This window comes from Triticum aestivum, chromosome 3A (assembly GCF_018294505.1).
Source record: "Triticum aestivum cultivar Chinese Spring chromosome 3A, IWGSC CS RefSeq v2.1, whole genome shotgun sequence".
NCBI lineage: Eukaryota > Viridiplantae > Streptophyta > Magnoliopsida > Poales > Poaceae > Triticum > Triticum aestivum.
In genome coordinates this window covers 511,562,809-511,577,068 of record NC_057800.1, presented here as the reverse complement: position 1 = coordinate 511,577,068, position 14,260 = coordinate 511,562,809, and positions in this window count along the sequence as shown.

Here is a 14,260-nt window from a genome sequence, read left to right as displayed (position 1 = left end):
ATCTGAGATCCGTGAATAGTAAACCCTAGAGGTTGTTTTTTTCTCTAAGTCCCAGAAATCCTGATCCAAGTTTCCATGTTCATAGCTCCGTAACTTTGCATCCGTAGCTCCGATTCATGCATATAGCATATCAAAATGTTCATCTCAGAGAGTACATCATTTCATTCCATTGCATCATTTTCATTTGAGTTCATCTTGGTGCCCGAAATGCTGTTAGAAGAGGGCTACTTGAGTTAATTGTCAGATCTGCTAGTCCGTTTAGCTTTTTGTCATTTTTGCCATGATTAATGTGTGCATGATATGCCCTGATGCTCTACATGTGTTTTGTTAAGGGTTTTGTCATCTTTCCAGAGGTGCGACCCATGTATATTTGTGATGTGTGTGGTGACTTGTGTAAGCTTGCGAAGTGGTGCACTTGCTAATTCTGTTTTCAGGGACTTAGCAATTTCACTAAGTCCTGGAGCTGTTTATCTCATGATGCCATATGTTAATGTTGTTTCCTAGTGATCTGTGCCTCTTTTGAGGATGGTCAGTAAGGATGTTTTATTAATCTTGTAGTTCTCTATCCATCTATGTCTTTGTTTGCAATTATGGAGCACCCTAGCTTGAGTCAATCGAGCTCTACTTTTGCTACTTCGTGAATCTGGGCAGATTGTCAACTTGTTTGCAATTTTGCCGATGATGTTGTAGTTGATCTGTGCATGCTATGCTATTATTCTTGCCATGTCTAGCTTGCATTTTGTGCCTTCTTGATGGGTGTATGCTTGTCTTGCCATGACTTGCACCGTAGTGAGTGCATTGAGCTCGTAAACATGCCTACTTGAGTTATATTTCAGCATGTGTCAGTTTTTCACTAAGTCTAAAAACTGATTATGTTTTTGCTATGTTCACATGCTTGCAATTGTATTTTCTGATCGTGGCTCAAGGTCACTAAGGGACTTTTGTTAAGCTCTTTGAGTCGCCCCGTGCCATGCTTTACTTTGCCATGTCCAGGTCCTGTAGCATATAGTTTTGTTGCTCCGAAGAGGGCTACCTGATCTGAAATTCCAGACAAAGTGTTAATTTCACTAAGTCTGAGATCTGTTTGTCATATGCATTTTTTCCATGCTCGTTTGAACCTGTTAATGGATGAATTGGCCGTAGCTTAGTGCTGGATTTTTGTTAAGCATCTTGAGTGCATCCCTGCCATGTATTTTTTTGTCATGTTTGGGTGTTGTAGCATGTTCATCTCACTACATTTAGATGGCTACTTGCTATAAATCGCAGACCGGTGTCATCTTTGAATCGCTTGCCATTTCCAAACCGTAACTCCGATTCCAGCGTTCTTTATATCGTTTTCAAGCGATTTCACCTCATCACTCTAGTGGCACGCTTGGTTTTACAAGTTGAGGCCAGGCTCATGCATTTCCTGTCATATCTTGCATTTCGCATCCCGCATCACATACCATCTTTGCATTGCGTTGTTTGAGTTTGCACGTGGTTGATTGTATCCTTGTTGCTTGTTTGTCTTGTTTGGGTAGAGCTGGGAGACGAGTTTGCTAACGAGGAGCCCATTGAGTTTGCTTTGGAGGATCCAGTCAACTCTGACAACTGTGCAGGCAAGATGATCATGCCCTCGAAATCACTACTATCTTTGCTATGCTAGTTTGCTCGCTCTTTTGCTATGCCATTGCTATGATGCCTACCACTTGTTTTCAAGCCTCCCATATTGCCATGTCAAACCTCTAACCCACCTTGTCCTAGCAAACCGTTGATTGGCTATGTTACCGCTTTGCTCAGCCCCTCTTATAGCGTTGCTAGTTGCAGGTGAAGATTGGAGGCCGTTCCTTGTTGGAACATTTATTTACTTGTTGGGATATCATTATATTGCCATGTTATCTTAATGCATCTATATACTTGGTAAAGGGTGGAAGGCTCGGCCTCTTGCCTAGTGTTTTGTTCCATTCTTGCCGCCCTAGTTTCCGTCATATCGGTGTTATGTTCCCGGATTTTGCGTTCCTTACGCGGTTGGGTTATAATGGGAACCCCTTGATAGTTCGCCTTGATTAAAGCTTTTCCAGCAATGCCCAACCTTGGTTTTACCATTTGCCACCTAGCATTTTCTTTCCCTTGGGTTCTGCAGACTCAAGGGTCATCTTATTTTAACCCCCCCGGGCTAGTGCTCCTCTGAGTGTTGGTCCAACCGAGCGATGTCCGGGGCTACCAGGGGCAACTCTGGGCTGGCCTACCCGACGTCTTGCTCATCTGAGTGTGCCCTGAGAACGAGATATGTGCAGCTCCTATCGGGATTTGTCGGCACATTCGGGCGGTGTTGCTAGTCTTGTTTTAACCTGTCGAAGTGTCTTGAGTAACCGAGATACCGAGTCTGATCGGAACGCCTTGGGAGGAGGTCTATTCCTTCATTGACCGTGAGAGCTTGTCATGGGCTAAGTTGGGACTCCCCTGCAGGGATTTGAACTTTCGAAAGCCGTGCCCGTGGTTATGGGCAGATGGGAATTTGTTAACGTCCGGTTGTAGATAACTTGAACCTTAATTAATTGAAATGAATCAACTAAGAGTGTTACCGTGATGGCCTCTTCTCGGCAGAGTCCGGGAAGTGGACACGATGTTGGAGTAATGTTTACGCAGGTGGTTCTCTAGTTTCTCGCTCGCACTTTGCCTCCTCTTCTCGCTCTCCTTTGCGTATAAGTTAGCCACCATACTTGCTAGTCACTTGTTGCAGCTCCACATATTTACCTTGCCTTACCTATAAGCTTAAATAGTCTTGATCGCGAGGGTGTGAGATTGCTGAGTCCCTGTGGCTCATAGATTACTATTACACCAGATGCAGGGCCTGATGATTCCGCTCCAGGAGACGCGTATGAGCTCAAGTGGGAGTTCGATGAAGACTCTCAACGTTACTATGTTTCCTTTCCCGATGATCAGTAGTGGTGCCCAGTTGGGGATGATTGGGACCATGTCGCATGTTGGGTTCTCTTTTATTTTGGCGCCTTAGTCGGGCCATGAGTGTTTGGATGATGTAATGTTATTTATGTACTTGATTGATGTGGCGAGTGTAAGCCAACTATGTTATCTCCCCTTTATGATTTATATTACATGGGATGTTGTGAAGATTGCCTAACTTGCGACATATGCCCTCAATGCAATTATGCCTCTAAGTCGTGCCTCGACACGTGGGAGATATAGTCGCATCGAGGGTGTTACAAGTTGGTATCAGAGCCACCCCCGACCTTAGGAGCCCCATTGCTTGATCATTTTTAGCGGCCGAGTTGTGTCTAGAAAAATGTTTTGAGTCTTTTAGGAATTATATATCGGAGAGATTAGGAATTATTTTTACTTCCCAGTCTCCTCATCGCTCTGGTAAGGCATCCTGACATAGAGTTTTGACTCTTCTCTTCTCAAATTTCACTAAAAAAAATTTTAGGATCACGCGGGTATCTTGGAATCGTTCCGATGGTTTTATGATGAGAACATTGTCTTGGTGCCTCCTGTCAGGGGTTTAGTGGAAGTGTCCCGGGGAGTTGAGCTCTGAGGTGTTGTCATCATAATTTTATCGTTGCAGTTCTGAAATACCTGAGTTTAGTACGCCGACATTGAAAATCTCTTTTATGCAGTTCGTTGGTGAGATAGCCTCGACGCCACCCAGTACTGGGGCGGGAGTTCGGGAGTATTGCCATAGCTTGTATAACGGATGCTTTTCGAAGGTTGAGGTAGATGATTTCCGAAGGTTTCTTGGTTATGTGTTGAAGGATGGATATAGCTGGATGTAGGATTTGCTAGTTTTGGGTGAGATATTATGCTTCCCCTGTATCCCCAACACCTGATTGCATAACCGGAAAGGTTCGGGAGTTTCATAGGTGGGAATTCAAGTAGCTCTTAGGATATCTTTCCGACAGATGTATGATATGAAATTGGGGTTTGACGTCTAGTGGTCCGCCTATTCACGGTCGATTTTATAGTGGTCTCGTTGTGTCTTAAAGAGTCCTTGGATATGCCGACTCGGGGACGCTTCGTATGTCATGTGCACTGCCTTGTACATGATGGTGCTGTACGATCGAGCCCGTGTAGGCCCCACCACGAAAACTTTGGACGAAATCTCTATCATATGTTTGTTCCGGCTTATTCTGCAAGCCAACCCTTTGTTTTTGTTTGGAGTTGTGGTATTCGAGTTACTTCAATGTCTAGTGTTGATTCCATACCTTCCCCAAATGGTGTTCTCATACTCCGATGTGGATACCAATCCTTCATGATAATCGAGAATGTCATGTCAATCTTTTTAACCGGTGTGCTTCTCTTCTAGTGGATCCGACCATTTCAACTTCCACAAGATCAATTATCAGCTCTTCTCAACGGTGTTTGTTTCATCCGTCTCCAAGTTGCTTTTGTTTTCCCTCCCACCCACCCCTTTTCTTCAACGATTAAGATTTCTTATACAAGTATCCTTTTATTGATGGGAAATCTCTCCATTCTTTTCCGTCAATGCTTTCATCCGGTGATTCTCTTGAAGATTCTAACGAAGCTTCAAGTTTGTCTCTCATCACTCGTTTTCTTCTTCGGTGGAACCAATTCAAGCTTTCGGTGTTTGATCAGATGCTTTTCCCTTATTTTAAATGCCTTCTCATGCCGGTGCACTTTATATTCAGTCATTTTCTCCCTATTCAATTGTTCCGGAGTGCTCAAGATATCTCGAAGATTCGTGTTTCCACTCTGCAATTGTTCAAGCTCTTTCGAGATTGGTATCTCATTCAAGTCATTTAATTCAACCGGTGCAATCTCTCTCTTTAAATATTTTTCAATGGTGTTTCTCTTGAGTGGGCCCTAACCCACAGGTCTCTCCCCAGGATCTTACCTGACTCTTCTTATTTTCCCGGAGCTATACTAAATTCTTTTCGAAGTTTGACGTAAGAATGATTTATCATCAGTCAAATGTCTTCTCAAAATCTATCAAAATCTTTTCATCGTTGGCTCAACCTCTTCGTTTTGATTCTTCCGGAGTGTCTAAATAATTCATGGTGGTGTTTCTCATCATCATTGTCAGATTTTGAAGGCCGAAGAAGAGTTTTTCCTCCATATCTTGCTTCATTCTCTTCAAGATTCGTGCCTCTAGTTTGTTGCCATCCTCTCATAATTATTTTCGATCATGAGAATTCTTTTCACCCATCCCGAGTAATTCAAGAGTCTTATCAGTTTGTTTATCCGGAGCCCATCATCTAAGATTTATTCATTCTCAGCTTTCAGCTATCATTCTCCAAATTTTACCAGTGCCTCATTCAAGTGATCTCTAATCAGTTCTTGATCCTTTTGTTCTCTTGTCTCTAAATTCTGTCAAGCATCTTCTTTCATTTGTTAATTCTTCCCGGTGTTTCTTTATGTTTTATTCGTTCTTTTTCAATTCTTACGGTGGTTTGTTCAAGAGTTTTTTCTTCCTTCGTGTATCATATCCCCTCATGTATCATATCTATGCATTCGTGCTTTTCAAATTCTACTGGTGGTTCCTCGAAGACCTTCTCAAGTTTATGTTATATCTCTCTTAATCCTTGCTACGAGAATAAGTAGTGTGCCAAATCCGCTGCTTGTCATCAATTTAAATTGGTGAAGGATAAGCATAATGTAATTCTTATTCTTGTTTCATCCAAGAGTTTAATTCCTTATTCCAGAGACTTGTCAAATTCTCAGTTTCATTTGTTTGATCTTCTCTTTTTCCCGGAGTTCCAACCTTTTCAATTACATCTCCACGGAGATTCATTTAAATCATTGCAAGGCTTCAACCTTATTCTTTCAATCATCCATTTCGTTTGATCATTCTTTTTTTTACCGGAGTTTTCACGAAGGCTCGATGTGGTGAGTCATCAAGGATTTAATTCCTTCTCGAAGTGTTCATCGAGATTCTTTTCTAAGGAGCTCAAGCATTCTTCATATTGCAATCCGAAGTGCAATTCTTTCTTCCGTATCATTGGAGATGGTATTGTGTCATTCTTGATAATCTGAGTTCATGTTTCATGATTCGAATGTTGTTAAGAATGAGATATTTAAATCCATCAACCTCTTCATTGGAATTATCTTGGGTTATATTTCACCTAGAACTTTCCCTAAGGATTGTTGCTATCACTACAGGAATCAACTATTTTGCCGTCTGCCACGGCGGACGGCAAAGGCATGAACGGCGGACGGCAAAGGCCTTTGCCGTCAGCCGCGGACGGCAAAAGGCTCCGGCAAAGTAGGCTACGGTAAATAGCTACTTTGCCGTCTGCTTCCTGGCGGCTGACGGCAAAGGCCCTTTGCCGTCTGCGGCGGACGGCAAAGAGAGCGGACGGCAATAATTGCGCTGTCAGTCCGTTAAGTGGCTAACGGCAGGCCTTTGCCGTCCGCCGCTGACGGCAAAATTTCTAGTGTCTTTGCCGCCCGCCGTATGATGTCATCTACACGTCACTACATGGCAGGTTCTTTGCCGTCTGCCACTGATGGCAAAGTCTTTGCCGTCTGCCACTGTAGGCAAACTGGCCAAATGGGTCAGCTCCTAGGAAGCACAGCTGGATGCCACTTGTCTTCTTTGCCGTCCACGCCAGACGGCAAAGAGCCCGTTGCCGTCGGTGGCAGATGGCAAAGAGCCTGCATATTGGCTCTTTTATCTGTTTTTTATTAAATCCAACAATTTTCATCACAAATATATATGACATATATAGATATATTTCAAAAGGCCATTACAGAGCAAACATATAAGATATCCAACACATAACTTCATCATCCAACCATATATATTGCATGCATAGTTCCATCATACATAACAAGTTCCACATAGAGGCATCCAACCATATATATTACAATAGTTTCATCCAATGATACATGCATAGTTCAATGATACAAAAGAAACAGAGAAAGGGATAAGGAGCACTCCATCTATGCAAGCTTTCGTCAAGTGAATGAAATCTGCAAAATGAAAAATAAGAAAGTTAGAACAAGAAGAGTAGAACAAGAAGAAGAGTAGAACAAGAAGAAGACTAGAACAAGAAGAGTAGAACAAGAAGAAGATTAGAACAAGAAGAGTATGTCATTTATGAGCTAACTTACATGAAATGGATCATATATGAGCTAACTAAGTTGAAATGGGTCGTTTATGAGCTAGCTAAGGTGAAATGGATCATTTATGAGCTAACTTAGTTGAAATGGGTCGTTTATGAGCTAACTAAGGTCAAATGGATCGTTTTTGAGGTAACTAAGGTGAAATAGATCATTTTTTAGCTAACTTAGGTGAAATGGATCATTTATGAGCTAACTTAGATGAAATGGATCATTTTTGAGCTAACTTAGGTGAAATGGATCATTTATGAGCTAATTTAGTTGAAATGGATCTTTTTGAGCTAACTTAGGTGAAATGGATCGTTTAAGAGCTAATTTAGGTGAAATGGATTGTTTTTTAGCTAACTTGGTGAAATGGATCGTTTATGAGCTAAATTAGTTGAAATGGATCGTTTATGAGATAACCTAGGTAAGATGGGTCATTTTGGAGTTAACCTAGGTGAAATGGGTCATTTTAAAGCTAACGTAGGTAAAATGGATCATTTAGGAGCTAATCTAGGTAAAATGGCTCATTTTTTAGCTAACTTGGATGAACTGGATCATTTATAAGCTAACCTAGGTAAAATGGGTCATTTTAGAGCTAACTTAGGTAAAATGGATCGTCTATGAGCTAACTAAGCTAATTATGCAATTTTTGACATAAGTAAGCTAAGTACAAATCGTTTTAGAGCTAACTTAGGTAAAATGGATGGTTTTGGAGGTCAGTAAGCTTATTAAGTCATTTTGGAGGAGAAGAAGCTAAGTCTAGGTCATTATGGTAAACATTGGAGGAAATAAAGGTAAGTCTAGGTCTTTATGCATGTGTTAAGCAAAACACTAGATAAACTTACCAAGATCCAGGAGGTGTAGGAGCGGGGTGGCTCGTGTCGGTAGCTGGAGAAGGATCGTGCGATGCTTGTCTGGAGTTACGCTGCACCAAATATCATTTCCAGTGTCTTGTTAGCATGATGACACTCAAATGTTAAGACTAGCAAGTAATGTCCATTCAAATAAAACTCACCGTGGTCCCAGGAGCAATCACTGGCATCGGCGGAGCGGTCTGACCTGTCTTCTCGCACACAGACTGCACATTTGGTTTTGACGACTCAGTCATACTAGTTAGTAATGAGACAAACACTACATGAATGTTTTGGCTAATCTACAGAAGAAACTTACCACAAGGAGCTCGTACATGGCCCTTGCCTGCATGTCATTCCGTGCCCTCTCCTCCTCCATCATCTTTGTCGTCCTCTCCTCCAACTCCCACTGCCTCTCCGCCGCCTCCGCCAGAAGTTTCTCCGTTCTATCTCTCTCACTCTGTATAGCAGCCTGCAACACCACTCACATGACCATTTGTAATCATTGATGGAAGCGCACACAATGTAATGGAGAAAGATAACTGAGTATGTATCACTAAATAAGGCACATCCTTTCTCACAGGCATGTATCTTCTCATAGGGCATCTTCAGTGCACGGAGGATTTTGTCCGACTGGTACAGGTTTGCAGGCATTACATGGCCTTTGGGTAGAAAGCGTCCAAATACTGTCATAATTGCGTCATAGCATTCTTTGCCCAAGTTGAACTGAGCCTTCAGAGCCATTACTTGTGAGATGGCATCCAACTGACAAAGCTCAGTGTGCTCGTGGAGCGGATGTTTCGAAGACTCCAACATTTCATTGAAGGCCTTTGCAGATTCCTCCATCTCCTCGTCCGAATCCCGAGCATCATCATAGCCTTGCACCATGTTTTCCATCCCGGTACCATGCTCGTCGGTGCAACGACGATCCACCTCAGCTCGGTCACGTTGGGCAGACTCACCATGAAATGTCCACACCGTATAATCGGGCATAAAACCACTCTTTTGCAGGTGTTTGCCCATTTCAGCCTCTGTCTTCTTTTCCCAATTGCCGCACCGGAAACAGGGGCACCAGGTTTTCTTTTGGCCATTTGCAAATGCGGCTTGCACACACCCCTTAGTTTTTGTGAACCATTCAGCGCTCCATTTGTTCTGACCAGTGTGACCGGTATACATCCACGCACGGTCACTCATCTTGACTTTCAGAGCTACTGGGCACACAACAATTATATATGTAATTCACCATGTATATATTCATCAGTTGATCTACTTTGTCAATTTTATTACGTCCATGCAACCTAGACTCTAATAGGCAATGATAGGTCTAATCCCACCCATGTATGTGTAGATTGGGTTCATTTTCCCATGCTATGCTCTAGATCCGATGCAAAATTTCGGCAGCACCTCCCCGCTGTTCTCCTGATACACGTCTCTGCAATAAACAGAGAGGATGTGTACCCGGAGAACAATAGGGGAGGCACTGACGAAATATATGCGTCGGATCCGAAGCAAAGCATATGGGAAAACGAACCCAATCTACACATACTCGGGCTGTCCATGGATAGCGTTGGACAATTCGAAAGAATCAAGGTTATAAATATGCAAATGCATGCATATTTTAACTATGACGCTTTCGAACGAGAGACACATATTGGTTACGCATACTGATGATTCAAGACACATATATAGCTAGCTATCAAGTTTCATCGGAATAGATCAAATAATTAATGGGGGAGGAGGACTTGTCATTTGTGCTCACCCACGAACGAAGGGGCAGAGCTCGTCAAACGCACGGCGAGGTCGTCGAACACCAAACCTCGCAGCGACGAAACAACTGCACATTTAAAACTACACGATCAACACAATTATATATGATGTTTTTCATAACAAAATCGAAAAATATATGACCTAACTAATAATTCACAAATATATGACCCCGTCGGCCTCTGGAAGGCCAAAGAACACCTTTTCGGGAGGTGTCGGTGGTCGGCGTGTCCTGTCGGTGTCGGGGTGCCGTGTCGGGGTCGGGGTCGGGGTCTCGGGGTCGGGGTGTCGGGTCGGGGTGCCGGGTCAGGGTCGGGGTGCCGGGTCGGGGTCGGGGTCGGGGTGTCGGGTCAGGCTCGGGGTCGGGGTGTAGGGGTCGGGGTCGGGGTCGGGGTCTCGGGGTCGGGGTGTCGGGTCGGGGTGCCGGGTCGGGGTCGGGGTGCCGTGTCGGTGTCCGGGTCGGGGTGTCGGGTCAGGCCCGGGGTCGGGGTGTCGGGTTGGGTGCCGGGTCGGGGTCGGGGTCTCGGGGTCGGGGTGTCGGGTCAGGCTCGGGGTCGGGGTCTCGGGGTCGGGGTGTCTGGTCGAGGTGCCGGGTCGGGGTAAGGGTGGGTGTGGTGTCAGGGTGTCGGTGTCGGGGTGTCGTGTCGGTGTCGGGGTCGGGGTCTCGGGGTCGGGGTGTCGGGTCGGGGTGCCGGGTCAGGGTCGAGGTGCCGTGTCGGTGTCGGGGTCGGGGTGTCGAGTCAGGCTCGGGGTCAGGGTGTCGGGGTCGGGGTCGGGGTCGGGGTGTCGGGGTCGGGGTCGGGGTCGGGGTGTCGGGGTCGGGGTCTAGGGGTTGGGATGTCGTGTCGGGGTGCCGGGTCGGGGTCGGGGTGCCGTGTCGGGTCGGGGTGCCGTGTCGGGTCGGGTTTTTTTCCTCTTTTTTCCTTTTCTTCTTCTTCCTATTCTTCCTTTTCTTCCTTTTCTTCCTTCTTCTTCTTCTTCTTCTTCTTCTTCTTCTTCTTCTTCTTCTTCTTCTTCTTCTTCTTCTTCTTCTTCTTCTTCTTCTTCTTCTTCTTCTTCTTCTTCTTCTTCTTCTTCTTCTTCTTCTTCTTCTTCTTCTTCTTCTTCTCCTTCCTCCTTTCCTTTTTCCTCTTCTTCTTCTCCTCCTCTCCTCTTTTTTCTTCTTCTTCTTCCTCTTCTTCTTTTTTCTTCTCCTCCTCCTCCTCTTCTTCTTCCTTTTCTTTTTCCTCTTCTTCTTCTCCTCCTCTCCTCTTTTTCTCTTCTTCTTCTTCTTCTTTCCTCAAACTAAACTAAACCTAAAACTAAACCTAAACCTAAACCTAAAACTAAAACTAAAACTAAAACTAAATCTAAACTAAACATAAACCTAAAACTAATAAAACAGAAAAAGAAAAAAACTAAATCTAAACTAAAACTAAACTAAAACTAAAACTAAAACTAAAATTAAAACTAAATCTAAACTAAAACTAAAAAGGAAAAAACAGAAAAAACAGAAAAAAGGAGGGGGGCTCACCTGGGGTAGGGCCGGTGGAGGAGGGGGGCGGGGCGGTGGAGGAGGCCCTCGGTGGAGGAGCTGCCCGGGGCGTGGGGGCGGCCTGGGGCGGCGGGGGGCCGGGCCCGGGGCGGTGGGGGGCCGGGGCGCGGGGGGGCCGGGGCGGCGGGGGGCCGGGGCGGGTGGGGGGGCGACGGGGCGGTGGGGCGGCGGGGGCCGGGGCGGTGGGACGAAGGGGCGGCGGGGGCGACGGGTGGTGGGGCGACGGCGCCGGGCGGCAGTGGCGACGGGGCAGGGGGCCGGTGGGGCGGCGGGTGGTGGGGCGACTGGGCGGCGGCGAGTGGTGGGGGCGGCGGCGCGCGGTGGGCGGCGGCGGCGGTGGGGTGGGAAGTGGTGGCGGGGCGCGTCGGCGAGGAGAGAACAGAGAGTAACGGGCGGGGGGGGGGGTACGGGCCGTTAGGTAGTGTCCTCTTTGCCGTCCGCCTCTCTTTGCCGACCGCCCTTTTGCCTCTTTGCCGTCTGCTGGCAGACGGCAAAGCGGTGGGCCGTTAAGGTTTTTTCCAAACGGGCGGGGGGTGGGGGCCACCTCTCTCTTTGCCGTCTGCAAGCGGATGGCAAAGATTCTTTGCCGTCTGCTGGCAGACGGCAAAGAGCTCGCGGACGGCAAAGAGCTTCTTTGCCGTCTGCCGTTTCTTTGCCGTCTGCTTTTGGGTAGCTGATGGCAAAGAGCTTCTTTGCCGTCAGCTAGCAGACGGCAAAGAGCTGGCAGATGGCAAATTAGCTGATTCCAGTAGTGTATCTTTGGTGCTTATAAAGGATCCAGGTTCTTCTTTATCCTCCCGGTGGAAATATTTTTCTCGTCTCCTTGTTCTTATCAATCCAATTCTTTTCCCATCAGTGGCAGGTTGTCACCTCATATTTTGAGCTGTATTCCATAAGACCATATCAAGCTTATCTTTTCGTTGTTGTTTTTCCAACAACTCCGTTAGACCCTTCTCCTAAAGATGCCTTTTCAAACTCTTTTGTGGCAGAAGTTGGCTTTTCTTCTCCATTCTTTTATTTCAATGATCTATATTCTATTTCTCTCTTCCGGAGGCATTGCGACGTTGCTCTTTTCACCCATCATCTCGTTTTGTCAAAGATCATGTTCTTTTCATGCCTATCCATTTAACCTGAGTATTGTACCCCTTTGCTCAAATCCTTTTCATCCTATCAAGTCTTGTATCTCTTTTCAACCAGAGTGCTATAAGAAATTGTTCCTCCTTGTTCCTATTTTCTAACGGAGTGTTTTCAACTTCGTTCATCTTCGGTGCATTCTTTCTCGAAATGGCTTAACCTTTTCAAGGTTCTTTGGTCTCACTCGTTTGTCAAAGAAGCAAATTAGTTTTACCTCTTGTCTTTCTCTTCAATTTTTCCCTCCGGTGCCATTCTAGATCTCGGGACGAGATCCTTTCGTAGTGGTGGAGTGTTGTAACACCCTGGATGTAACTTTCCCAATTTGTACTCCAACTCTTGCCGTTTCCGGTGTTAAGTTAATTTATTTTCTCGGGTTCGGGTCTTTGTCTCCGTGTGTTGTTATCGTTGTCATGCCTCTCATATAATGTCATCATGTGCATTGCATTTGCATACGTGTTCGTCTCATGCCTTCGAGCATTTTCCCCGTTGTCCGTTTTGCATTCCGACGCTTCATTCTCCTCCGGTGGTCATTTCTACCTTTCTTTTGTGTGTGGGGATTAAACATTTCCGGATTGGACCGAGACTTGCCAAGCGGCCTTGGTTTACTACCGGTAGACCGCCTGTCAAGTTTCGTATCATTTGGACTTCGTTTGATACTCCAACGGTTAACCGAGGGACCGAAAAGGCCTCGTGTGTGTTGCAGCCGAACACCCCTCCAATTTGGCCCAAAACCCACCTAACTCTGGTCCATCATCTAGAGCGTTCAATCACGATCGCGTGGCCGAAAACCGCACCTCATTTGGACTCTCCTAGCTCCCTCTATGCCTATAAATAGACCCCCCCTGAAATTTCGGATCTCCTTCTCCCCCGAAACCCTAAAAATCCACCTCGCGCCCGCCGGACATGTCCGTTTCCGGTCGGATGCGCCGCGCCGCCGCCCCAATCCAATAGGAAGCCGCCACCTGTCCCGTCGGGCCACCTCCGCCGCCAGCCCGCAAGGCCCAGGCCGGGAGACGAGTTTGCTAACGAGGAGCCCGTTGAGTTTGCTTTTGAGGATCCAGTCAACTCTGACAACTGTGCAGGCAAGATGATCATACCCTCGAAATCACTACTATCTTTGCTATGCTAGTTTGCTCGCTCTTTTTCTATGCCATTGCTACGATGCCTACCACTTGTTTTCAAGCCTCCCATATTGCCATGTCAAACCTCTAACCCACCTTGTCCTAGCAAACCGTTGATTGGCTATGTTACCACTTTGCTCAGCCCCTCTTATAGCGTTGCTAGTTGCAGGTGAAGATTGGAGGCCGTTCCTTGTTGGAACATTTATTTACTTGTTGGGATATCAGTATATTGCCATGTTATCTTAATGCATCTATATACTTGGTAAAGGGTGGAAGGCTCGGCCTCTCGCCTAGTGTTTGGTTCCATTCTTGCCGCCCTAGTTTCCGTCATATCGGTGTTATGTTCCCGGATTTTGTGTTCCTTACGCGGTTGGGTTATAATGGGAACCCCTTGATAGTTCGCCTTGATTAAAGCTTTTCCAGCAATGCCCAATCTTGGTTTTACCATTTGCCACCTAGCCTTTTCTTTCCCTTGGGTTCTGCAGACTCAAGGGTCATCTTATTTTAACCCCCCCCCCGGGCCAGTGCTCCTCTGAGTGTTGGTACAACCGAGCGATGTCCGGGGCTACCAGGGGAAACTCTGGGCTGGCCTACCCGACGTCTTGCTCATCTGAGTGTGCCCTGAGAACGAGATATGTGCAGCTCCTATCGGGATTTGTTGGCACATTCGGGAGGTGTTGCTGGTCTTGTTTTAACCTGTCGAAGTGTCTTGAATAACCGAGATACCGAGTCTGATCGGAACATCTTGGGAGGAGGTCTATTCCTTCATTGACCGTGAGAGCTTGTCATGGGCT